Source organism: Vanessa tameamea, chromosome 5, assembly GCF_037043105.1.
Source record: "Vanessa tameamea isolate UH-Manoa-2023 chromosome 5, ilVanTame1 primary haplotype, whole genome shotgun sequence".
NCBI classification, from domain to species: domain Eukaryota; kingdom Metazoa; phylum Arthropoda; class Insecta; order Lepidoptera; family Nymphalidae; genus Vanessa; species Vanessa tameamea.
The window spans coordinates 8339267-8365138 of record NC_087313.1 but is presented as its reverse complement, the minus strand read 5'-3'; the positions used below and the strand labels follow the sequence as shown (position 1 = coordinate 8365138).

Here is a 25872-nt window from a genome sequence, read left to right as displayed (position 1 = left end):
AAAGTATACATGAGTACGTATTATATTTTATATACTTATTTTTTGCGATTTAAAAGTTAGATTATGATCTGAAAATACCGAAGATGTTGTTCAAATATACTGTATTTAAAACTCAAAATCATGCTTTTAAATACAATGAAAATGTATCCATTACTTTTTATTTACTAGCTCCGACTGAAAAATGTCTTAGGTTTACAAATGCTTACATCTTACATATCTGTATATTACATAAATATCAATATGAAGACTTATTATTTACTCAGAAAATATTTATTCGTTTATTGTATTTGTGTATTGGTTTGTCCTCTTTTATTAAATCAATTCCGACTTCCAATGAGTGGCCAAGATCAAAGTGGGTTAACACAATTTTCTCATTCCTCTATCTTTTGTTTTGTTTTAACGCAAACTATAACATACAATTGGTAAAGGCTTTGATAATATCAATAAATAGTTGGTTTAATGAACTAAAAATGTTAACAGTTGGCTACTTGCTTCTAACGCTAAACAATTCAATAGTGTAATAATGAAATACTAATGTATTATATAAAACTTGTATACTGCTCGAAGGACCAGTATATGAAATACGTTTTTTTTTAAGTAAAATATTATTGACAGTGCATTCGGACTTAAAACGCTGTACTCTTTTATTTTTTATTATTCTTGTCTATTAATATTTGACTATATATGTCAAGATGAAGAGATAGAAAATATAAATAAAGTTTGTTTACTAAATTACAATAAAATTATGTTATGAAGACGCTGAATAGGGTATCTAAGCTTGTACATCATGAAAATTCGCAAATGATGTTGCTGGTCTTACGTTACCTAGTACCTAGAACCTAAATGAATTTTGCGTAAACCTCTCACAAAAGACCGAGGAAAAATTCTTAAATCGATCACAATCGGGCGATTATTTCTCAAAACTAGATCTAATATATAAACAACAATTCACTGTTTTATCGAATGCCGTATAAAAGACATGATGTTAAAATTACGATCAGTTTCACTACCTTCAACTCTATCTCTGGTACAGCAAGTTTCTTTGGCAATTAAATATGTATTGGATAGGTACTAAGTGAAATAAAACATCAAACAAGTGGCTCTTGTTTTGTTCGTTTCATTAATGAGAAAAAGAGCTTTGTGAGAACCACACGATCACATTGTCACTTTTAAACCATTGTTTATAACAATCGACTTTTCAACATATCCGTTCACTCACATATTTATGCAATTACAAATATCTATCAAATAATTCACAAAGGCGAAGCGTGGTCTTAAGTTGAAACTATCAAGACTCGAATTCGGGTTTTCTGCGAAGCTGTGATCTTTCCATCCTTCTTTAACGCACGGTAAAGTGTATTTAAACGTTGGCTGTCTCTTTTCGACTTAGGGAGGCTTGCGCGGAAAGAGAATGTGGGTAACGAACGACCTTTTGCCGTTACGGGCAGCAGTGCGGAGCGTCCATTCACCAAGAGTGGTACACTCGGTCGTCGTCACACTACATCGTTTCGTACATCTGACAGCCTGAAAAAAATTACGTAAATATTACAACAGTCGTACATTGATTATGAAACGCTGGCAGCGGCGGTCGTTCTAGCGTCTATTACTTACACGAAGCCTTAAACTTAGTGCTCGGTGTCGTCCGCGTATTGTTTTAGTGCGACTTGTTTGACCCTGGTGATTTTTTTTTATATAATTTCCTAACCCTGTTTCTTAGTGTCCGGCCGTCTGTGCTTGTGTTTTATTTTTCCGGATTGGATTATCACGGTTAATTAAAGGTAAGCTTATTTTGTATTTATTTAATAAAATATGTATAAATATTGTTCGTTGATAAAACTGGTAGTCTGTGTAAAAAAAGTAAAAAACAATTTCACAAGGCTGAGATATAGTTCAAGACTCGTGACGGTTGTGTACTAAAATAATATGATGTTTATATCGAAAAGCTTACGTTATATTTATTTTAAGGGTATATTCGTTCTCTTTTAGTAGTACTATTAGACCATCAGTTATTGGTTGTTTTATACTAAATGCTGATTAACTACAATAAATGCTGACCAATAATTATTCACGAAAAAATATTGTACACCCTAATATATATTCATACGTAAATATTATGACTTTTTTTCAAACAAATGCGTATATTAATTCATATCTTACAAAGTTATAAATAATAAAAGGAGGAACCGGTAACACTAAGATATATTATAATAAAGAAAATTATAGAATACATTTAACTTGGGATAAAGAATATATATTGGCTGTAAACCGAGTATAGAAAATATGAAAGCTTTTCTATAGCAGGCTATAAATATGACGGCGGTTTTATTTTTAGTAATAAGACACTTAAGAGGCGCCGATACCTTCGCTCTGGACGTTAAGCAAAGGCAATTCCTGAAAATACGACGCTTCAAACCCTTAACAGACTTAATTACTTACAAGGAAAACGCACCTTTCTTTCCAATGGAATATTCGAAGTTGAGATCAAAAATAAAACAAATTGATGCTAAAACGTAAATTAGAATAGAATAACTATCAGCAACAGTAAAATTATTTTTATGGTAATTATGAATACTTCCCTTATAGACGCAGTGTTTGTAAAATAATATGAAAAGGAAATAACCAGTTAACGACAAACGCAGGAATATAAAGGGTTTGTCTATTTAATTATGAAAAAAAAATCAAGTCAAATGTGTTCCATTAAGTAAAATCATCGAAGTCAAAAATTGATATACATTTTTCAATAAAGGAGAAAAATTTACGGAGCAAATAATATTAAATTGAAAATGAAATATATGTAATTTGTAAGGAAAAATAAAAGTTAGTCTATGATAATAACGAAACGACTTTTTTTTATTTCAGTAAAACTTTAATGGATTTAATAAAATGTTATGACAAAAACTCTTTCGAAATCGATCGCTTTGACTTGGACTATTTTACGCTGAAACGTACTCGTATATATTTATTAGGAAAATAATTTTATTTATATAATAATTATAAAAGTCAACATTTACTTGTTACATTTTTTTAATTATATCCTTTCAAATTTCCATTTATATTATTTGGTTAATGAAAAATAACTTATTCATAAAATAATAAATAAAAAGAGAACCACATACAAATAACTTTTTCTTTAACTAATAAGAAAGTTTAAAGTTAAGATACAATAACCTCAGTAAGTTACGTAACGTATATTTTTTTGTATTTTAAACCACATCGTAAATCTTTCGTAACGACCCAGTATCGTGAGTACAAGTACTAGCGGTTGAACTCGTTTTGATATAACAATAATTACTTCATTTAATAATTCCAATTAAAGTTAATAACTGTAAAAAACGATCAACTGACTGTTTTTGTAAACAAACTGGCTTCAATTGTGTTAATATTTATTATTTGGTAGACCAATATTTGCTTTGGAAGATCGGGCTTTAAATTCAAAGTTTAAAATAACTTTAAGCTAGTTATTATTTTAGAATATGTAGCAGCAATCGTAATATATTATTTGGAAACTATTATTCCTAAAATATACTCAATATTATCAATTTAAAGGAATGACAAGTTCATAATTTCGAAAATATGTGAATGTAAAAAAATTATTAACAATAAAAATTATGAAATTCAGAAATGGTTCTATAAATTTTAATATTCCAAATAAAACGAAATTGAATAAAAACGAGACAAAATCAGAAATGAAATAATTTCAGTTCAAAAGCAACAAATAAAGACATGCGATACTGCTATAATAAAACACGTCCACAAGTTAGATCCGGCTTGTCCGTCCGGCTCGGCCGTGGCAATTTGCATTTCGTAGTCGCAATGGAATTCTTTGCGACATCTAGTGCGCCGTCGAGAATTATAAGATACAGCCGAGTAAGGCTGCGGGAATGAAAATTATCTTTAGATTCAACGTACAATGCTTTGAGAAATTTATAAGATTTACACGTAATCATTATAATATTTATTTATTTATACTTTATCTCGAAACAAAATAGAATTGCAAAAAAGGCGAAGTTAGCATTACAGCATTCGCTATAAGCCAACCGACAATCAACCTCAATACAAATACAGACATACACTCCTAGTAAACATAGTTTATGTCGGATAGTTAATATTTCTTGCAATATCAATCAATGTCTTAAGGCTTTGGTAACCACTGAACATCAAAACACAATACAATTGTACAAGCGGTACAATTGCCAACCTGTGTTCCTTTTTTAAATTAAAAATAGAGTCTCAAAATTTTTGTTTCCTTCAAACAGTGATCTACTTATAGAACCGTAAGAGATACTTTTATTTTTTTTACATAAATATCCTCTTAGCGATGCTAATAAAATCGAAAAATTATATGTAATTAATATGACATAAAAAACGCGTGCATCTTAACCGATGATTTCGGGTTGAAACCCAGGCAGGCACCGCTGAATTTTCATGTGCTTAATTTGTGTTGATAATTCATCTCGTTCTCGGCGATGGAGGAAAACATCGTGAGGAAACCTGCATGTGTCTAATTTCAACGAATTTCTGCCACATGTGTATTCCACCAACCCGCATTGGAGCAGCGTGGTAGAATATGCTCCAAACCTCTCCTCAAAGGGAGAGGAGGCCTTAGCCCAGCAGTGGGAAATTTACAGGCTGCTAATGTAATGTAATTTAATGTATGACATAAAAAAATTCGAAGGCTCAGATAGACATTTTAAAATTAACAATTGTACTGATCACGTTTGTTGCGGTGGAACGAATGCTTTATTCATTTCCAGCACATACATTTTCAATTATAGTTGGTGAAGTGTGCTACTGCACATTATGAACTAATGGTTAATAATATTATAACGAAATGAGGTGTGATCATAAAATTATTATTATTAAATGTTTCGGTTTACAGTCGGTTACAAGTCGACGAGGTTATTTTATTACACCCGCTTCTTGATGTTAGGAATCGAAGCCTTCTCAAAATCTGTCGATCATATCTCAATAAATAATATAAGTGAAATTTGAACATTTAATAATAATAGTAATAATTGTATGAGTCTACTTATATAAGCAGCCTATTAATATTTAACAGTCAAAGTTAAGAGTAAATTCAGTCCCCAGTCCAACTCTATGATTCGTAAATAAGATAAAATAAACACTTACTAAGATGTTTTTGTGTGTATGAGTCAGAGGTCTCTTTCGAGGTCGCGACGGTATCCGCCTTCATCCATGCGGTTTTCGATTCTTACGCAAGCCTCTCAGTACATTAACAACCTGTCTCGAACGTGAAGTTAATATTAATGCACGTGAAATTTCAAACTCAGCGCCAACATCTTAAGATGGGTAATGTTCACAGAGAGTTTTAGGAAAAACGGCTTTACTTGAAGTTTTTATACGTCTAATGAAATTTAACCTTCTGTGTTTGACATAAAAGTATTCTTTTGATAATTCGAGTGTGTTATTTATTATTAATACTTGAAGAGTTTGTTATTTTTTTTCTGAGCTAGCCAATCAGAGGTTACCATTTGGAAAATCTTTTTGCGTTCATTTATTCACAAAGGTTATAAACTCTATAACATCACTCTATGATCTTCGGTGTTAGACCAGTGACGTTTATCGCATATGAAACTATGCGGAGCAGATACTTACACTGAATAGTATCCATAATATTGGTATATATCTGTTTTCCATCTCTTTACATTCAACATAACGATACTTTATTTAGAAGTACACATTTATTTTGAAATACATAGAATATTGATATGTTATGATAACCTGGTGGCTATTCCCAAAGGTAACTAGTATTTGTATACTATAGTATTTCCTGCGCTATTTGCGGACAGGTCAACAAAGGTACACTCTGGGTCTCTGCACTACTATAGTTCGTATACAAAACTGGAGAGAGTTCATTCGTAGGCTGATTTATGTGTTTATTCACTATTAACTTTATAACTATAGACAGCCTCTGAAAACTTTAAAATTACGATTTAAAAACTCAATAAGTAATTAGTACCCAGGGCCGGGAATAGAACTCAGGATCTCTTTATCTAGTCTTATAAGTTAGCTAAAAGACCAATGAGGCAGCTACGTGAAAACTCGAGTTCATAAGATTACTTTTTACTTGCGTCTTGAGGTACATTAATAGATTAACTATCTGTAGAAGTTATCTTAAAGTTTATATTAAGTTTTACTCGGCTTTTAGAGTTTTCTAGAATTAAGAAACTAAAAACATTGACATGATATTTGTAATAGTAAAGTGTTATAGCAACTGTTAAAAATTATAGCACGTATTTTTACAGAGTTATGAACAATTTCTATTATAATTCTGGGCCTAGCTCTGAATGCGAAACACGATTCTGTACATTGAGTCGCGAGTTCAAAGTCCGAACCATCATTATTGCATTGTTTGTTTTTTCTAAATACCTTTCTTTATAGAAGACATTTTAATACTTTGTAAATATACGACTCACAGTTTAAAATTTGTAATTTTGTATAAATATTATCAATTATATTTTTAAATTAAATTATAAATTAACAATCATCGAAGAGAATCGTATAAATCGTTTTTCAACATTGCATACAAGAACGCTAGAGCGTCTAGTTGTTTTAAGGACTTTTAATGCTTCGAGGTCAAAGACTTGTTACGTGTGTTTGCTGGTCTTAAGTATCAGGTATTGTGGTAGCATTAACCACAGAGATACCATCGCATTGGAGAAAATATTATCTGCAAACACATGTTGAATGTTAAAATAAACAAGACAAGAAATGCGTATTACAATGATATTCATAAATATTTTAAGCAATTTAGTTAATCATTGCCATTATTTGGAGCGAAGAAACAAAAACCGATAAGCCACATATATATATAAATAGTAAAAAAAATTAAATGAAGTCTGGACATTGTTTGCCCTGGTAACATTATTCCGTAACCAAAATATCGTATTCAGCTGTCAAAATGAAAAATAAATGCGGTTCGCTTGCGTTAGCTTTGGTTTGGTTTTGACACACGTGTTAGTGAGATATCTGTGATTTTATAATAATTCTGTGTATTTCTTTTATAAATTTTCAGTGCAAATAGTTAATTTTTATGGTTTGTGGGTTTTACTAACATAATTCGGTTACGGTGACTGTACAATGCAATAGTTCGTAGTAATTTAGACTATGGACTGTTTGTCTTAGAACCATTAAATAAAGCCGTATCTGAAAAACTTAATAAAATTCAATACAAATGCCCCAGAATAATTATTGGAGCTATGAAAACTACTCCCACTAACGCTCTGCAAGTTGAATGTGTTGATCCTCCACTTCAACTGAGAAGACAATTTTTATGCGACCGTTTTGTGGTAAAATCTTTACAGTTATCCTCTCATCCCCTCTGGTTCCGTTTAAGCGAATTGTCCCAACTCTGCGTTCGTTCGAAAAGCCCATCTTTATTATTAGACAGTTTTTTTAAATTTACGAAACTCCCACATCCTACTTTAAGGTTCCACTCAAATCCTCTTTTTTCCACTCCATTTGGAGCTCTTTCATCCATCAATTATTACAGATCTTGGTCTTATTAAAGGGGCCCCTGATGCAAACTCCAAATTTCAAAGATATTTTCATCAAAATTGGTCAAATCATTTACTTATACCTCTGGATTTACTGATGCCTCTAAACTATCCCCTGAAAGCTGTGTCGGCTCAGCCTGTTGGATCCCCAAACTCAAAATTGTCCTTCAATTTAAATCCCCTCCTGAAACGTCCATCTTTTCCGGTGAATCGATTGCGATTTTGAAAGCCATCCTTTTTGCCCACTCCCATGACCTTAGACATACGGTAATTCTGACGGACTCTTTGAGTTGTCTGTTGGCAATTAAGGAAAATCTGTTTCGTAGTAGGCGAAAGTTTTATATCATCCTTAAGATCAGGGAGCCATTGTTTTCCTGTCACCAAAAAGGGGTAGAAATATCACTCGTTTGGATACCATTCCGGTATAACCGGTAATGATGCCGCAGACTCATTCGCTAGAGCTGCTATGACAACCGGCTCTCTAGATCACTTTAAAAATTCAACTCAGGACTTGTGTACTCTAGCGAAAACTCATCTGGATAAATCCTGGAACTCTGTTTGGAAAGTTTCATCAAAATCTAAAGGTAGATTCTACGCATCTCAACAACCAGATATTCCAAGGCGACCTTGGTTTTCTCTTCACAGGCAAGCTAATCGTTGGATCACCACAACTATCTGCCGACTACGCCTTGGACATGCATGTACTCCCATACATCTTTGTATCAGATTCAGAGATCACTCTTTGTGTGAACATTAGAGTCAGAGATCACTCTTTATGTGAATGTGGCCTAGACGAAGGTTCCTTATCCCATATACTGTTTTCTTGTCCCAAACTCCTCCATCCCGTATACGACGTTCTCCCTCCAAAAGTCCCTCGCCCTATTAATGTTGAATGTTTCTTAATGTTTGTGTTCAGTCCACTTTGTAAATTTTTATGTAAATATATTGAGCGTAATAAAATTAAGTTGTAAATATTTTTGTGATTGTTCTTTATGTTATTTTAATAATAATTTATGTTTATCTAATTATTTATTATTGTGTTGTTTTAGGTTATGGGTTAACAGAGAGTCTATTACTTTTATATGTTTCAAAATTAAATTAAGCCTGTAATCTCGACCGTACCGTTCAATCTCCATCGTGTCTTCTCCATCGCACGTGACATTGGCGAAATAATCTGTGCCCTCTAAAAGCCGGAATAAAAAAAAGATGCGTTGGTTTTAATAGGAACAAATGTAATACCAGTGTCTTAAAAAACGCAGTTGAATATATCGGTGTTCATATATTCTTAATAGCATGAGGTTTTTTCGTTATTATTCTAAGTGATTGCTGAATCACGCCGAGGAGTCATAAGATAACATCCCTCACTGTATCGACTTCTATAAACACAAACACAACTTGTAGTTGATGGATTGCGTGTTATACTAAGCTAAAACATGTCGGATGAAAGATCGTGATGAATTACGCATTCTCGTATAAACGATCTTACTAAGGGTATGTCCGATTTCACCTCGAACGCATCTCGCTTCGAAAGTCACGAATCGGGAACCATCGGAACCAATTAGACGGCAAATGGGTCTACCACAATAGAATAATATAGAGTATAATACATCATATTTCTGCTCACGTATTAGGTTACCGTTCTTTGTTACGTGAGCCACTTTCAGTGAGTGAATAGGACCGAAGTACTCAGATGTGCGTGGAATATGATTAATTATTTCTTACTCATATATAAGGTCGCTTGATTTGTAACCTTGCTTGATAGCGTGTTTCTCAACGGTCTCTTATAAGGTGGAAGGAACTTTCTAGATCGTGTTCAGTTATGGTCACTGCTGCTAATTGTTAACGCATTGTTGCAACACGACGAAGATAATTGATTTAGATTTAATACAATTTCCTTCACTTCGCTTCTAGATTATACTTATACATATAGCTCATAGATAACTAACTATAAGTAGCATAAACCACTTAACTTGATTCTCACATTTTGAAAAGTAATTTTCTAAAATGTGAATCGTTATTTTGTTTTCAACAAATATGATCATTCATTTTACGAGTATGTTTTGTTTTGTTTAACGCTTTAAACATTGCGTGTATTTTGTAAAACGTGGTATCCTATGGGACAAAATAACAAATTGGACAAACAATACAGAGATCAAAATTCTAAACTATTAATGTACAGATTCATAGTTACGAACTTAAAGCAAAACTTTGAAAAATTTAATAAAACGTAACGATAACAATCTCGAACGGTTTCATTTCGGGCATAATGGCTTTATTCGATCCGAAGTTTCCAAAACACATTCAAGTTTTGCCTACGATGCAGCGATGTTGGCTTGGTTTCAAGACTGCTTGCCAAGGTTCAAAGACACAGTAAGAGTTTTTTGTCCCGCCTATAATGCTATCATTCTTCTTGAGATAAGGCAATAAACGCCACTTGAACGCAAAGCTCATTTATTTACGAAAACACTACATCCGATTCAGAATTCTTTTTAATTCCCCCGTCGTAGATTCTCCCGCATTTCATTATGTAATGACGTTGAATAGCGTTCTGCTCAATAAGTCTTTGTACTTTTAAATGCTCATTTAAATACCTTTCCTGAGGCTTTGTAGTCAATCACGTCGAATCTGATCGTCTGTCCAATAGTTTTTTTTAGTTTAACAAATTATGTAGCTTTTCTTTACTAGGTAGGTTATTAAAGTGTGGCTTAGTTGTGGTATAAATTCGAGCTAGAAGTGAATAGATTATACCATTTGCTATTATTTATTAATAAATATTTAGATCCGCGGCGATAGCAGGAATTTTCCTTGAAACAACAATCATTCATATATTATAAATACCTATCATTTTTACAGAAAATCGGGTCAAACACCATAAGAAAATAGGAATATGCTTTATCCCCAATAAACTATTTACTTTGATAATGGTAAAAAAGAAGACTCTATATGTAATACTTCTCCGAATAAAGGAGTGAATAAGTCGATACCCGGGGCTCTTGACGTCATAAATATATAAAATTAATGGCGCTATTCTGCGCTTGGTATACACATGAAGTAATTGCTTACTCTTAAATTTACATTAAAATACATTGTTCGATGTCTAAGGTCATCAATTCAATTCAAAATAATTAATGTATATACATTGAGAGTGATGAGACTTTTCGATTAGAATAGAGAAATCTTTTGAGCATCTTGGTGGAGTGCGCTCTGAGCATAAGGAACCTTAACCCCAGGCCGCTTTACTTTAAGTTTATTGCTATTTTATAAGAGAAACGGACAAAGCAGCAGTATAAATATATCAGTATCCATTAAAATGCTCTATACATTTTTTTACGACGATTAAAAAAATATTCCGAATGCTGCTTATGCGCTCTTTGAGTTTCTCTCATCGCTTATCTTTTATTAATGAATATTTCTTTGTATTTTTTTACTTGCATCGTTTTACTTGCATCTGCTTCATAAAAATGCACGTTTCAGAATACGTTAATAGAGAACAATTTTACGGCTTAAAAAGCGTTTATAAAACAAAAGATGTCAGCGAATTTTCACGCAGTTTGTTCGTAAGCGTTTTTTCCCCTCCTAGTGGCTCAATTCTTTTTGTTTTGTTCTTGACACACCCCATACATGATCTGGGGTAATGTTGAAATGAAATTTGCGTAAACTCATCTTCACAATTGTATTTTATTTCGATGTTTTCGTACAAAACCTAAATAATATATTCGTATTGAGTCTTTTATATGAATGTATATTTAAAAAACGCTGGATATTTTGATTTCTATGCTCCTAACTAGATATACATATAAATAAAAGCTATAAATATTCAAATGTCGTCGTAAAAAAAGTCTATCAGAATATTAAGCAGCCAATCGAATTTCCCCGTTTATTTTTGAAAACCCATGACTCATAACCCTGTTAGGTATGTACATACATCGAATTATGTTATTGTGACTCTTAAATTACTTAAAGAAGATGTATATTATCTATATACGCTAATACATAAGAAATCGAGGTTAATAACTTTCTTTTCTGATACACCGACTAGCGGTGTCACGCCATCTTCATGTTTCAGAGCGTAAAACGTTTGTTTAAACGCAAACCTTTATAAGCATTTTATATCAACATAACAGAAATCAACGTAATGGGTTTTCCGGAGCAACGAAAAGGTCAGCTGTAAATATTAAACTATATCCCAGGGGGCCAACTCGGGGTCACTTCTCCTTGGTTCAACGCCGCGTAGCCTATAAAATCAGTCAGTCTTCACGGTATTTTAAGCATTCGCCTCGTGAATAAGTGCACGTCCGACGTTTTATATTGCGTAATTAAATATTTTAAAGAGACTAGATGGCTCAGTGGATGTGAGCATGGAAATTTTAACTGATCGCGAGTTCATATCTATGCAATGACATTTCACAAGCTTAATTTTGTTTCCTTATCATACTCGACAGTGAAGGAAATATGTCGGATGAAATCTTGCAACATATGTGTCGTTCTGCATATATCAATGTGTTGTATTTCAACTAAGAGAATATCTCTTAAACAATACTGTAGATGTTTGCCCAGCAGTAAGATATATGGCAGTTACATTACCTTAATTTAATATTTTTGTTGGTTATATATTTACTATTGGGTCAATTCCTGGTAGAAAGATGATATACTTTTTTATGGAAGTACGTGTAAATAAATCAAAATAAAATCAAATAACATAATATTTAATATGACATCTATCCGGATTTATACGAAGTATTTAATTACTTTTAAATGATTAAAATTTTGCAAAATACAGCAGAAAGTGCTTTAAAACAATTACAAATATTAATTTAATACGACTTCTGATATTGTTTTAAAATCATAGATGTTAAAAAATGAAATTTAGCGATGTTTATGTGAAAGTAAAGGTTATGTTACACAGATTTCTTATTCAAATATCAATAGACAAACAAATGCTTTCTAACTTGTGTGTTCAGAAACTTTCTCCCAGTAATTTTTAATATCACCGTAATCACATTCGTATATATTAACAATTCAAATGTATTCAGTTAGGGGCTGTGTTTGATCTCCTTTATTGATTTTAAATGAAAAATTTACGTCAGATTTTCAACAGACTATCACAACTTTTGTGAGCAGTTTCGTGTATTTATCATATATTAATATTATAAACATTATTTCGTATTAAGAAATGATGTCTATTTATTACGATATGTATATATATGTGTGTGTGTCATTAATGAAATGAGAAAAAGTTGAAAGGCTGAACTCGTATCAAAGAAAAACAGATACGCTATATTAATTAACTTCTAAGCATGGGCGTGAGAGTGATTGATCTCAGAAAAACCATGATAGTCTGTTTTATAAGGAATTGGACAAATATATAAACTAATGAAACGGCAGCCTTTGCACAATCTTTATTACAAAGAACTAACATTTTCCGTCAGCTTCATTCAATGTTCAATGGCCGCATTGCGATGTAAAAGTTGCACGTTCGTTTTTTTTTTTGTTAGTTATGTAATTTATAATAAAAATAAGCAAAAAAATTAAAAATAATAATTTTTAAGTCCGTTTTTAGCTCAAAATTTATGTCCATTTCTAAATAGTTATTGTAACATATTTTGTATACTGTACATTTTTTAATGTTAAAGATATATTAGTTTACTAATATGAGTAGGTACATAAAATGCGTAAATGATTTTCTTTTTTTCGTACAACATTTTGTTTTTAAATAAAAACTATTACATTTCCAAATAATAATGGAAGTTACAAAACAATGCAATTTCACGGAATGCGTGAAGTTTTTTCAAAATGGCGGTTAATGAGTGGGCGACGGGACGCCTGGAATGTGACCGCTCGACCGCGCTGGAATGTCGCAGAACCATTCTGTGGACTAATGCAGCTTCTGTTATCCTTCCATTCAGAAAATAAGAGTATTGGTTTATACTATACGTCAAAGCGAAATAAAAAAATGCAATTTAACGTGAACCTTTTACAAAATAGCGGTTAGTAGCAGGGTGATGGCACGGCTGGAATGTTGCCGCTCGACCACGTTGGAATTTCCCAAAGCCATAGTGCGTACGAAAGCGTAGAACCTTTATTTCAGTAATATTGTACTTTTTGTCAATTAACAGATGATAAGCTTCAGATATTATAACATATAGTAGCAGATATAGCATATAATAAAAGTTGGCATAATAATGATTTAGATACATAAATTTGTCTCAGTAACATAAATATTGCAAATACGGTTTACTTGGAAAAAAACATAACTTAGGTATATAAATCAAATAACTATCAAATTTATTGTAGGTTAAATTATACGTAACTACAAAACAATAGCGGGAAACGCGTTGAAATCAGTTCACTTCAAATTGCATCATTATGGCGATTTTTGTAACAATAAAATCAAGTAGGTAATGATTTTATTACAAAATAGCTTAAACTCAGGTTTTCTTGAAAACGAATTCATTAAATTACCCAATGTATAAAAAAGGTCTTTGATAAATTTTGCCTACGATTCTCAAAAGATTAATGAAAAAAATAACAAAGCATTAATCGAAATTATTCTATCAGTTTCCACAGAGTAGAGTTCTGCGTCACATACTATAATGGAAATTGCTCAATTTATAGAGATAATTTTCTACTATACATAAACTTGTCATATAATTTTCCTTATATTTCTACGGCACATTATCTTCCAAATTATATGTTTCATTCGCTCCCTTTTATAAAATAAAACATTAAAAAGAACATATGGCGACTTTCGATTTGTTACCCCGGATGTGGGGACTGTCTCCGGCTGGACGGAACGACTAATAAAATAAGTAATAAAGAGTGTATATTAATTCAAGGGATTTTATTTTCCGGCTACAAACGTTCCGCCCTGTATGTTTGTTATGTGATTCTCTTTTAAAAATCATTATTGTGAAATGCGGGAGGGTGCCAGTGTCAAGGTTATGGCTCAGCCCGGAAAAATCGAAGATTTACGGCTGCGTTCTTGTATCTATTAATACAGATTAATACAGATATAATATTTTTATGTTACGTAAGTTTAAATATCCATTTACGTTAAACGTGTTTTATGTCAGGAACACGTTCGTCGGGACATAGAGTGATATTCACAAACGAAATTCCTGACAATAGCTTTGCATTCAAATTGTTGTGAATGCATATCAAGTTTACGATGGCGCTTCGAATTCAAGATGAGTACGAGATGTACAACGCTGAGTGTTCTTTAGAAATCATCTTTGTCAATTCTATCAAATAAGATTGCATCTTTTCTATAATAATATTCTATGAATTTGTTTTGTCTGTTGAATTTGTTTTTCGAAAGAATTAAATTTAGGGATACAAGGAGGCTTTATATTAAGAGACTGCCTCGCTAGTCTTAGTAGCTCCTCTATAATTCCGCTGATTTTGATGTCTGAGTTCAAGAACCGATTTCTGGAAAAAGTTTGTGGATTTTCCATACAGAATTTCTTAGTAGCTGATGTTTTGTGCAGAAACTTATTCCAGTTACGTCAAATTAGCCACTCTTACCAATTATAAACATAAATTAAATGATACCGTACCCTGTTGTACTGTTGAACGAAATTTTGTTAAAAACCATTGCAGTATAAAGTTTTACATATATTATATCTTATCTATTTCTAGATATTAACACTACAAAAATATATCGATTAATACTACATATATGTTAAATCCCATAGACATTTCGATTAAAATAGACAACAGATTCAATATGAATAAAAACTTTTATTGTAGAATTCGTATGTTTGAGGTCAACTGCACATACAGAGGTATCATTCAATTTAGTCAACACAATAGATATTGTAGAATTTTTATATAAACGAAAAAATAACTTCATCAACTAAAAAAGCAATAACGCCTATATAGGTCACGAAAAAATACTTAGATTCTGAATCTGCAAATAACAAAAAGTATTCTAAAACTTTTTACGAGGCGTAATTCAATAGCATCCTAATATAAAACGTGTCGTGATCTTCAAGGCCACATATATGTGACGTAAGAGATTAAAAAAGTTGCTCTTATGTTACAGGTGACCCAAAATCGATTAGTTACCGATGTACATTGTACATCTCGCATGTATGACAAAAATCTAAGAAGTCTTATAGTCAAACTAATATCTTCACAAAATACGGTATCTAAAAAGTTCTTGTACTTACACAATCTTTTTGGAGGAAAGTTATATAATACATCCTCATTGTACGTGACACGGGGCTCCCGTCCTCGCCGCGGAATATATTATTTTGTTCTTTTTACGTCAATCCCGGGAAAGGACAGCCGATATCGAAATACCTAAGCTATATCGAAATGAGACAAGTGTTTAAGAGGTCGCGTTGAATTCGTTTGTAGTTTGAGTTGTTAACCGTTAATATGAACAATTTTAAATATAGAAGGATATTGATAATATAAAAAAATATATATTCTATATTTAACATACATCATTTGATTGCTATACTAACAATAAATTTTTGGTTAAGATTCGAGTTTTAACCACTGGACTGAAGTGAGTCAGTTATATAATAATATCGATTCATTACAATTTTGATTTAAAGCTGCTGCGTATATAAGTTTAATTTCCCTTTAGGAATATTAAATAATTCTATATTTGTAATAAACAATATAAATACTATTTTGAATAGTTTAAACATGAGGTGTTTTTCACTGTTTGTGTCTTACATTTTCGATGCGTTAATACTCTTAAACAACCACTCATTCGGAGAAATCATAAAGGCATAAGGAAATTTGGCTACCGTGCGGATCTCTCGGATGTAATCCTAAAGCCGGCTATTCATAACACTACATAATAGAACATACATAGTCAATGAAATGGATTTACATCGCTCATCATAATTTTAAATAAAACAATTTACACTTGAATACAATATACATAATATTCTAATATATGAATAACTATTCGGTTGATGCCGTGGTACTTTCTAGTTATATTTTTTAGTGTCACATTCCCTTATATCATCATTCGTCTACGTGATTAAATAGATACTGCTCATTTTTCTCATCAAATATTAATATATAGATATATTTATACATACATGTATACTATATTCAATACTTCAGCAGCTTTGTTCGGCTCTTGATTTACTGTTTATAAGTGTGTAAGTCTTTGCCTTTTATCACTTTTTATAGAAAGTGCTCGTGTTGTCTAAGAATATACCTATTCAGTTCTGTATCAATGTTACCCCTATAATTATAAATTATAAAGTATAATTTATTCAAGTAGGCTCTTACAAGCACTTGATGTTTCATTTTAAATGTTTCTATGAAATATAAAACTACCTCTCGTGATGTAGATTCCACGGAGGAGAATCGACACGAAACTCAGTAAAGACTCTTTGTACAAGCTCGCAACTGAATTTTAAATCAATTCTACTTAACCGAGCTGAAATATTTGCACGTTTCGGTGCAAAATTTCAGCGAGACAAAACAAACGGGTATACAAAATTTTATTTGTTTTAGTACAGGGAATAAATTAATAAATTAGTTTACTTATATTAATTTAATATACAGCTAATGTTAAATAAGCAGATTGAATCTGAGAATATTCATTCACGCTATTTAACTAAATAATCTTGTCGTATTTATAAATGTTTTTAAACATACCATTTAAAAATATTAATTGCTATTGTAAATTGTTAAAAAAGTTAATAAACATAATTAAAGGATATTTCTTGATCAAATTAGTTTAAATTCTAGTACTTCCCGTGCATATTTATTTAACAACAAATTATATTGATATTTTAGAAACTTTACCGTTTTAACGCTCATTAATACAGGAAATAGGAGTTTTATTATTTTTCATTTGAAGGTCTAAGCCTAAGGCGGTATATAATATATTCCGTACGTAAAATAACATTGATTAAACGTATAAAATCACTATCAATTACAAAGGAAATTTAAACCTTATGTATTTGTGATAGCGTTTCTTATGCAATGTACTCAATTTAATCACGACTTGTATCGTCTTATGTTTCAAGTCCCAAGATATTTTATAAAGCTCGTATAACATTATGTACAGCGTGTGGTTGTTTGTTGTCGTTAATAATAACATTTAATATGAATACTTACAATAATGTGTAGAGATTATCAAACTTTGAAACCTTGTAAAATAACTAATTTTATCATTAAAAAAATAGAAGGATTTTAAAAATTTTATTTTATTAAATTATATACTATGCATATATATTAGACTAGCTGTTACCCGCGGCTTTGCCCGCGTAGAATTTGAATATATTTACAAATTAACTTAAAACATTACGTTAATGTAATACCTCTTTGTATACCACATTGGTGTGTATTTCAGCCCTTAGGGTAGAATATCCAGAAACGCTTAAATATGAATCGACTCATTTTTAATCGGTAGCCCAAAAATAAAATTTCATGCTTCTAACTTCAAAATGACGGACTTCCAGACTAACCTGTATACGAAATGTCAACCCCTACTTTTTCCATTTAGGCGTAAAATATCCAGAAACACTTAAATACGTATCTACTCATTATAGATCAGTATCCCAAAAATAAAGTTTCAAGTTTCTATCTTAAAAATGACGGACTTCCATACAAACTTTTAACCCTCATTTCACCCCCGTAGCGGTAGAATATGCAGAAACACTTAATCAGTATAACAAAAATAAAGTTTCATGTTTCTAACTTAAAAAATTACGGACTTCCATACAAACGTTCAACCCCTATTTCACCCCTTTAGGGGTAGAATTTCGTGGATGTCATGATATGTTAGTTTATAAGTGTACAGTCTAAAATATAAGTTTTATGCTTCTAGTTCTAAAAATGATAATACTTTCAACAACTTACAACCTTTCATCCCCCTTTTAACCCTTTACAGCACTTTTTTCAAATAAAAAGTAGCTATGTCTTTTCTCAGGTTCTAGACTATTTGTGTACCAAATTTCATTTAAATCGGTCCAGTACTTTTGGCGTGAAAGCGAGACAGACAGAGTTACTTTCGCATTTATAATATTAGTATGGAAGTATGGATTTATTCGATTATTTTGTCATCAGTACTATAAAGGTAGGTAAAATTTCAGCTCAGATCGTTTGCTGGTTAAATATTTAGTGAAGAGAATTGAGAGAGAAACATAAAAAAAAAAGATTCGAATTATGTGATCATTACTTTGAAACGATTCTTATATTAAGTAATAAGTAATTTTTCACTAAACTAGATATTTGTGAAAGTATAATTATGGCCTTTGCGATCATTTGACCTTAAAGACTCATGACTGATATTCATTTCGCTTAGCAACGTTTATGTGACTGCACCTTCATAGATGATTCAGCGTGAAGATCACTCTCGGTTGCGTAGGTTTGTCTGAACCTTCGGTGAGCTTGACAGCTATTGAGTTTGTATTGTCTAGTATGTGCAGAGGCGCGTATGTAAATTGAAGAATTCAATGCAGGCGAAATAAAACGTATAATTCTCATATGTCCTTACAAATAAACGAATCAGTTTAAGTAAAATTGATCATATAATAAACTAGGCTTTTAATGTTATAATTGTTAGTACTTATTAATAAATTTATTTTGACATGTTGTTTATTAATAACCTAACCTATAACAAGAAAAAAGCGTCGGATTTATTGAGTACATATAGCTATATAACGATTGTAGGGTTAATTGTGTGTATATTCTATTTTCGTTGAATTTAATTTGTGTGATGTAATATATAATAAAAGTTATAATGATATACTATAGCATATCTTATCACGATGAACAGTATACCTTAATTTGAATAATACGAGTACAATGCCACATTCACTAGCTAATAAATATAAATTAGTTCGTCTTCCACAGAGGTTCTATTTAAGGACAGATTTATTGAGAAAAATAAACCAATCAAACAAAAAAGCCATCTGGTTAGAGGACTCTGTAATAATCCTTCGTTTGCCCGGTAATTTCAAACCAAAGCGAGCTTTTGAATCGTCATTTTGCAAGATTTAAGTAAATTTAAAATCACCGGTTTGAAATGGATAATATTCCAATGGAAAAAAATCTACGAACTCAGTGGGTAGTTCATCTATAGTACATAGTTTAAATTATGTAACTTATTAATTTATTTACACAAACAAAATACGGAACGGTGGCAAGAATGCTAGCAGCAATTCCCCGTTGGGCAAAAATGAATCAGCCTTCCTGTCACCAGTGGAGGCAATAAAACGAGCTGTTAATTTGGTTGAATACTAACTTCACACTGTTTTATCATCTAAAATACTCACTTATAAGTTACTCTACTGGCAGACAGTAACTTGTATGTCTGTAGTCCGGTTTCCAGATGACTGATATGTGTGTGTGTGTCTTAGAACCCACGACAGTGATTCATATGGCCCGTAACGCCAATATCTATATTCGAAAGTGACTTATTAGGCCTAAAAATTAATATAAAGTGGTATTTAGAATAAGTATAATCTATATACTAATAAATTAGTGTTCTTCTCATTTTTTATAATGTTTAACCGAAAATGACTTAACAAAAATACATACTTGGTGGTAGGGCTTTGTGCAAGCCCGTCTGAGTAGGTACCACCCACTCATCAGATATTCTACCGCCAAACAGCAGTACTCAGTATTATTGTGTTCCGGTTTGAAGGGTGAGTGAGCCAGTGTAACTACAGGCACAAGGGACGTAACATCTTAGTTCCCGAGGTGGCGCATTGGTGATATAAGGGATGATTAATGTTTCTTACAGCGCCATTGTCTATGGGCGGTGGTGACCACTTACCATCAGGTGGCCCATTTGCTCGTCCGCCTACCAATATCATAAAATAAATAAATACATAAAACTTATGAAAAAAGAAATTACAATTAAATTAAGAGAATCAGATATAATTCAAACCTTAATGGAATCGTTTCATCGGTAACTTAATCTGTATTATCTTCTAGATTTAATATCTGAAATAATCTTTTTTTCGATTCTGAGAACTGCTTCGTTTGGCTTATTTTTAACTTGTAATTACATTTTTTCATGAGTCATCGGTTCTTTCAAAGTAAACTTTTGGATTTGTCATATCCTTTTGATTATCTCAAAGGAATTCCAATAAAGAGACGATGGCCGATCAGACATTTTTTTAAATTTCAAGTATACATTTATTTTAAACGAAAACTACATTTAATAAAGCGAGACGTGAATTATTTTTTAATACTTTAAAACGAAAAGTCTATGTACGATTATCGTGGCTTTAGTTGCCAATTACAGAGAACAAAATTAAACCAAAATGTACTTAATTCGAGTAGATACATAGAAGGATTATTGAAGCATTTAAAGGATTAAATTGAACGTAAAGTTACCACTGATTTGGAAAGGAGATTCGAGAAGAACCGGAAATATTTAAATTCGATATAAACATCTCGAAAGCTATAAGCTTTTATTAGACTATTAATTGCTAATTAATTAACTGATTGTTCTTAAACTTTTTCATAAGTAAAATAATGATTTATCTTATTTTAGCGTAGGTACTTGTAGAAAATGCCTGATGTCCCAAAAAAAAAACAGTTGACTCTGATAAGCGGTGTTTGGAATACCTAACACTGATTAGTGTCATGAAGTGAACAAGACCTATTATAGATTGGTTCGTGGCTTCCTCGAAGAAATCCGAAAAAAAAACATTATTATTAATATATAATTACTTGGCATATTATATAGCTACCACCAGCACTTTTAATTGTAGAGTCTACCTCTTTCAACCAATCATAAAGCATTTTTATGTAGCCTGTATGAAATTCAACGAATACCAACTCAAAGCTCTTTAATCAACCTTATAATCTTGGACTGTATTTTATATCAGTATTTACTTCTATATTAACAACTAGTTGAACCTGCGACCTCACACGCGTGAAATTTATAAAACACTCGAAGGGTGAATGAAAAAAAGGCTCAAACTACCATAGCAAATTGTATGTAAATCGTTAAACAGTTATATTATTAGTATAGCTATCTAAAAAAATCCTCTCGACATTGTAACCAAAAAAATATATAATCTATATTAAATTAAAGATATAGATGTCCCCAGATAATACGTGTAGTTTCTTTATTGTATAGATCAGATTAAAAAATCGTATAAGCGTTGATCACGTTTCCTCTCTTGAGACTTGGAGCACGTTATTGGTGTCCTTCAACTAAGTGGCTGACCCAATTCCTTTGGACAAGTTTGTTCTGATACTTGATCGTTAACATATCGATGGGGAAACGTTAAGGAAAGTTTTGCTAGAATAAAATCAAAGTTTTATAATTTTGCCTCTGATTTTTCCCTCATTTTCATTATAATTGAACAATATATCAGAAGGGATCTCGACAACTGCATTTTCTTGTAAACTCTTTGGTAATGAACACTTTTGTTTAATTTGCTAGTAGTAAAAACTCTGGATGCGTAATTTTTTCCATTTTACAATGGGTTCGATTCCTTACTAGAAGGATTTATTTTTCGAAAACCGAATCATATTGTCTAGATATCCAAGTATGTATCGAAAATGCATCTACAGTATATATTTACGATTATATCAAGAGACTGTATTCAGAATTAATCTCATGCACAGCGGGGAGTTTGCATAAGGCGGAAAAATCCTAAAGCATACATGCCAATAAAGGTGGAATAGTTTGGTAGATTCATATTTCATCATTCCTCGATTTTACGGAAGAAGAAACAGCGGAATGTAATACGGGTGCCCACTCACTCACGCAATTTTTTAACAATATGATAATCATCCAATTAACCACCATTTTACATTACTCATGACGTCATATCACCAGGAGCATATTTCGAACTAATAGGTTTAACACATTACTCCGCAATTTACGATGTAGTTAGTTAAATGGTAATTATTTAATGCAATTATTTATTAATAACGTGTTGTTGTTTATTTAGGACAAAACTATAAATATTCGAAGCCCAATTATATAGCCATGATGTAGTAAGTTGCTCGTTGTTTACCTTTATACTCGATTGCAATAGAATAAGTAAAATAATTGAACAGTTGTATTAAGATAAAAAAAAATTTGTTAATATTTAACCGTGGCAAGAATTTTAGCATCGTTTCCCGTTGAACCGAAATTCCGATACTCTGGCTGAAAAATGAGTAACTCTCCTGGGATTACTCATTTTTCAATTTTCGGAGTTTCACCAGGTAATGAGCGGGGTGTTAAATCATTTAGATATTTTTACACTTTAAAAAAAAAAAACAAAAACAGTACGTGACATTTAAATTTTGTGTTCCACTGCATTTGAAATGTCAATATTTATCGTTACCAAAAGATTAAATTGTTAATGTTTTTTTTTTATGGCATTGGTTGGCGGACGAGCATATGGGCCACCTGATGGTAAGTGGTCACCACCGCCCATAGACAAAGGCGCTGTAAGAAATATCAACCATTCATTACATCACCTATGCGCCACCAACCTTGGGAACTAAGATGTTATGTCCCTTGTGTTACAAATTCTATTGAAATTGTCTACACTTATAAAGTTATAAACATAGTATATTTTGCACATTGCAGTTGGTAAACCTGTTTGAGATCACGACCGTGTTTGGTATGTGAGTGGCGACGCTAGGCGTGGTGGAGGCCGACTGGTGCTGAGAAATTGAAAGTATAGCTTGTCTATTTTTTGTCGTGGTTTTACGTTCTTATATAATTGCGTTTATGATACAGTGTTATTCGATTTTCAAAAATCGAACATATATTTCAAATAGGTTGAGGATTTCTCTGTTAACTTTTTTAAGTTCTTCTTTACAATCAAGCGTATTTTTTTTTTTTAATAATTATAAAATATCATTAAATATTATTATTAAAGTTATATATATCAATAAATTAAGTTTTTATTTAATGTAGTAAATATATTTATTAAATTAGTATACTTATTTTTTGGTGAATAATTCATTTAAATGAACATGTAAAATATAATAAAAAATATATGAACTAACATACGCTCTGCACGAATTTATAACTATAATAATATATTCTACTACGCAGAGCTGTTGATGTAAGGAGGTGAACTAGTTGTCATTAATATCAGAACTACTTGCAAAATGTTCACAGTAGAAACGACTTAATACTCGTGTTTCAATAACAGAATATTCATTCAGTAAATGCTAGATAGCGTAAAGCAAAAATAATTTAAGGTGCGATGCAGTTGCAACATCCGTAATTATTTATGTTATATGTGCGAAAACTCTTCCATTTTTAAATATTGTAAGTGCCACTTCGTAAAGGTATAATACTACGTTGTAGTATTAAGTTTTTAGCTCTCCTTAATTTGACAATGCACCACCAAATATAGAATCTAATATTTTATGTCATTTACGCCTACAATGACCCTCTCACTCAAGCTAGAACACAATTTTACAAATAATTGATTTAGACTTAGACGGGTATAGACCCTACGACTACACGGAGGCCCTACCACTAACGTGCAAACCCGCTTATAATTAAGTCGGGTATGTAGGTTACTTAAAGATAGAAGGCTTTCATTTTTTAAACCAAACCATTTTACAGTAAAATATATTTTTTTGAATTCAAACGAACGTTGTAGGTTAATAACGTAATGCATGCAAATTATACAGAATAAATTACTTCGATTTCACTAAAAATTTAAATTTAGAATATATATACATATTTTAAATTAATCAATACATGTTGATTACAAAAATTTGGATCGTAAATCCAAGTAATCTTTTTCCCAGCAACAGTACGTTAATAATAGCAATATTATAGTCAATTACAAAGTTTTATCTGAAGTTCGTACGGTGAAAATTATTATATTTCTGTTCAATAAATATTATTTATTGTTTAAAATTAATAGCCAAATTATTATTTATTAATTTATATCAGATTTGGCGATTTAGAAATTATTTAACGTCGTTTTAACATCGTTTAAAAAAACACCTCTACACCCAGAACGAAATAGTTTGCCATCAATTCGATTTGCTTTGTAATAATACGTTACATAACATCTACAGAGATGCCGAGATAGTTTAAAGGAAAATTTTGTTACTTATTCAGTTGGCTAGACTTTCTAGTTGATTTTTTTAAAAACAATACTATGAATTTATTTTGTGTTTTCTTAAAAACCTGTTTTCTCTGCGTGATTAACTTTTATGAAGCTTAAATGACTTTTATCTAACGACAATGGAACAATTTCACCTGGACATCTTCCAAGAACTTGCAAAAGAAGTAATAACATTTATCTACCTGCTTACAAAAGTTAATGAACCGAAGTTCAACATTAAAGCTCTAATGTAGTTTCAAAAACTTTTAAGTGGGATCTAAAATACTATCTTCAATGAAAGATCAAATGTTAAAAATTCCTGAAACGAAGCACTTTAACGTAAATAACACTGAAGTAGGTATAAAACCTGCCTTATCTTCTAGATACAATCCTACTTACAAAGTTCTCCTCTTCCTTCTTTGTTATGCACTCTTAACAGAGTAGTCTTAGCTGCTAGCTGCTACATGTATATATATGTATATAGGTATAAATAATCAATAGTCTAGTAATGTTAAGTTAGTTACTATTGGTTTTGCATCGCATCGCCTCGATGCCAATTTTTTACAATCTATTACAGATTTATTTTTGACATCGTTCATTATTGATACATACAGATATGTACCTCGGGTAAATAAACTCCCAAGGTTATTGCTAACACGTACCTTTTATCCAACACTTGATCGAACTCTCTTTTCTGGATAAAATTCTCAATCTCAAAATTTAGGTGAACTTCAATATTTACAATTAAGCATTCGAGCTTTTCTTTAAGTATTATTTCTTTTATTTTTAAGTTTTTGGTGCGAAAAGTCATCCAAACAAATCTTCAGAAGACTTCTCACCACAGTTTTAGTTCATCGATTCTATCGTCTTACTTGCAAATATTTCCAATTTAATTTAACGCACATTCGTTGATTAATTACAAGCAGTCTTATTCACTTAACGAATGTTCTATAAAAATATTTTTTCTATATATTACATTAGGGTTAATTGTGATACGCGAAATAATTTGCATTAAAATTGGATATTTTTTTTTGATATATAGTTTTCTTGTTTGTTACCTTACCGCTGTTAAACACATAAACTCTATCTTTATATTTTTAGTTATTAGCTTTTCAACATTGGTAACTGTATTTAGTGTATAACAGGTATGAATCATATATGTATATGTGATATCGGATCGGATATTAAATAATGGTGTTAAAATGACTGTATAGCTGTACAACAAATTACAACTGTATAACTAATATATTTAAATAAACGTAATGATTTTTCTAGTTTTCCCCTTATATACTTTTTGCTCGATTTTTAAATATGCAAATAGAGAGCTATAAGGAATA

At 31.4% G+C, this 25872-nt stretch overlaps 1 protein-coding gene and 1 long non-coding RNA gene across 3 annotated transcripts in view; both read left to right on the top strand.

Annotated features, from left to right (window-relative positions):
- Positions 1 to 1434: 1434 nt before the first annotated feature.
- The window catches only part of LOC113392306 (mucin-2-like), a 62690-nt gene continuing 38252 nt past the window's right edge, over positions 1435 to 25872 (top strand). For both annotated transcript variants that reach the window (XM_026628664.2, XM_064215018.1), the window contains exon 1: positions 1435 to 1778. The gene's annotated coding sequence lies outside the window, so the exon portion shown is untranslated. The remainder of the gene's footprint in view (positions 1779 to 25872) is intronic.
- LOC135194832 (uncharacterized) lies at positions 6967 to 8691 on the top strand. The gene is made up of 2 exons (XR_010310006.1): positions 6967 to 7090; positions 8567 to 8691. It is a non-coding gene; the product is annotated as an uncharacterized LOC135194832 (long non-coding RNA).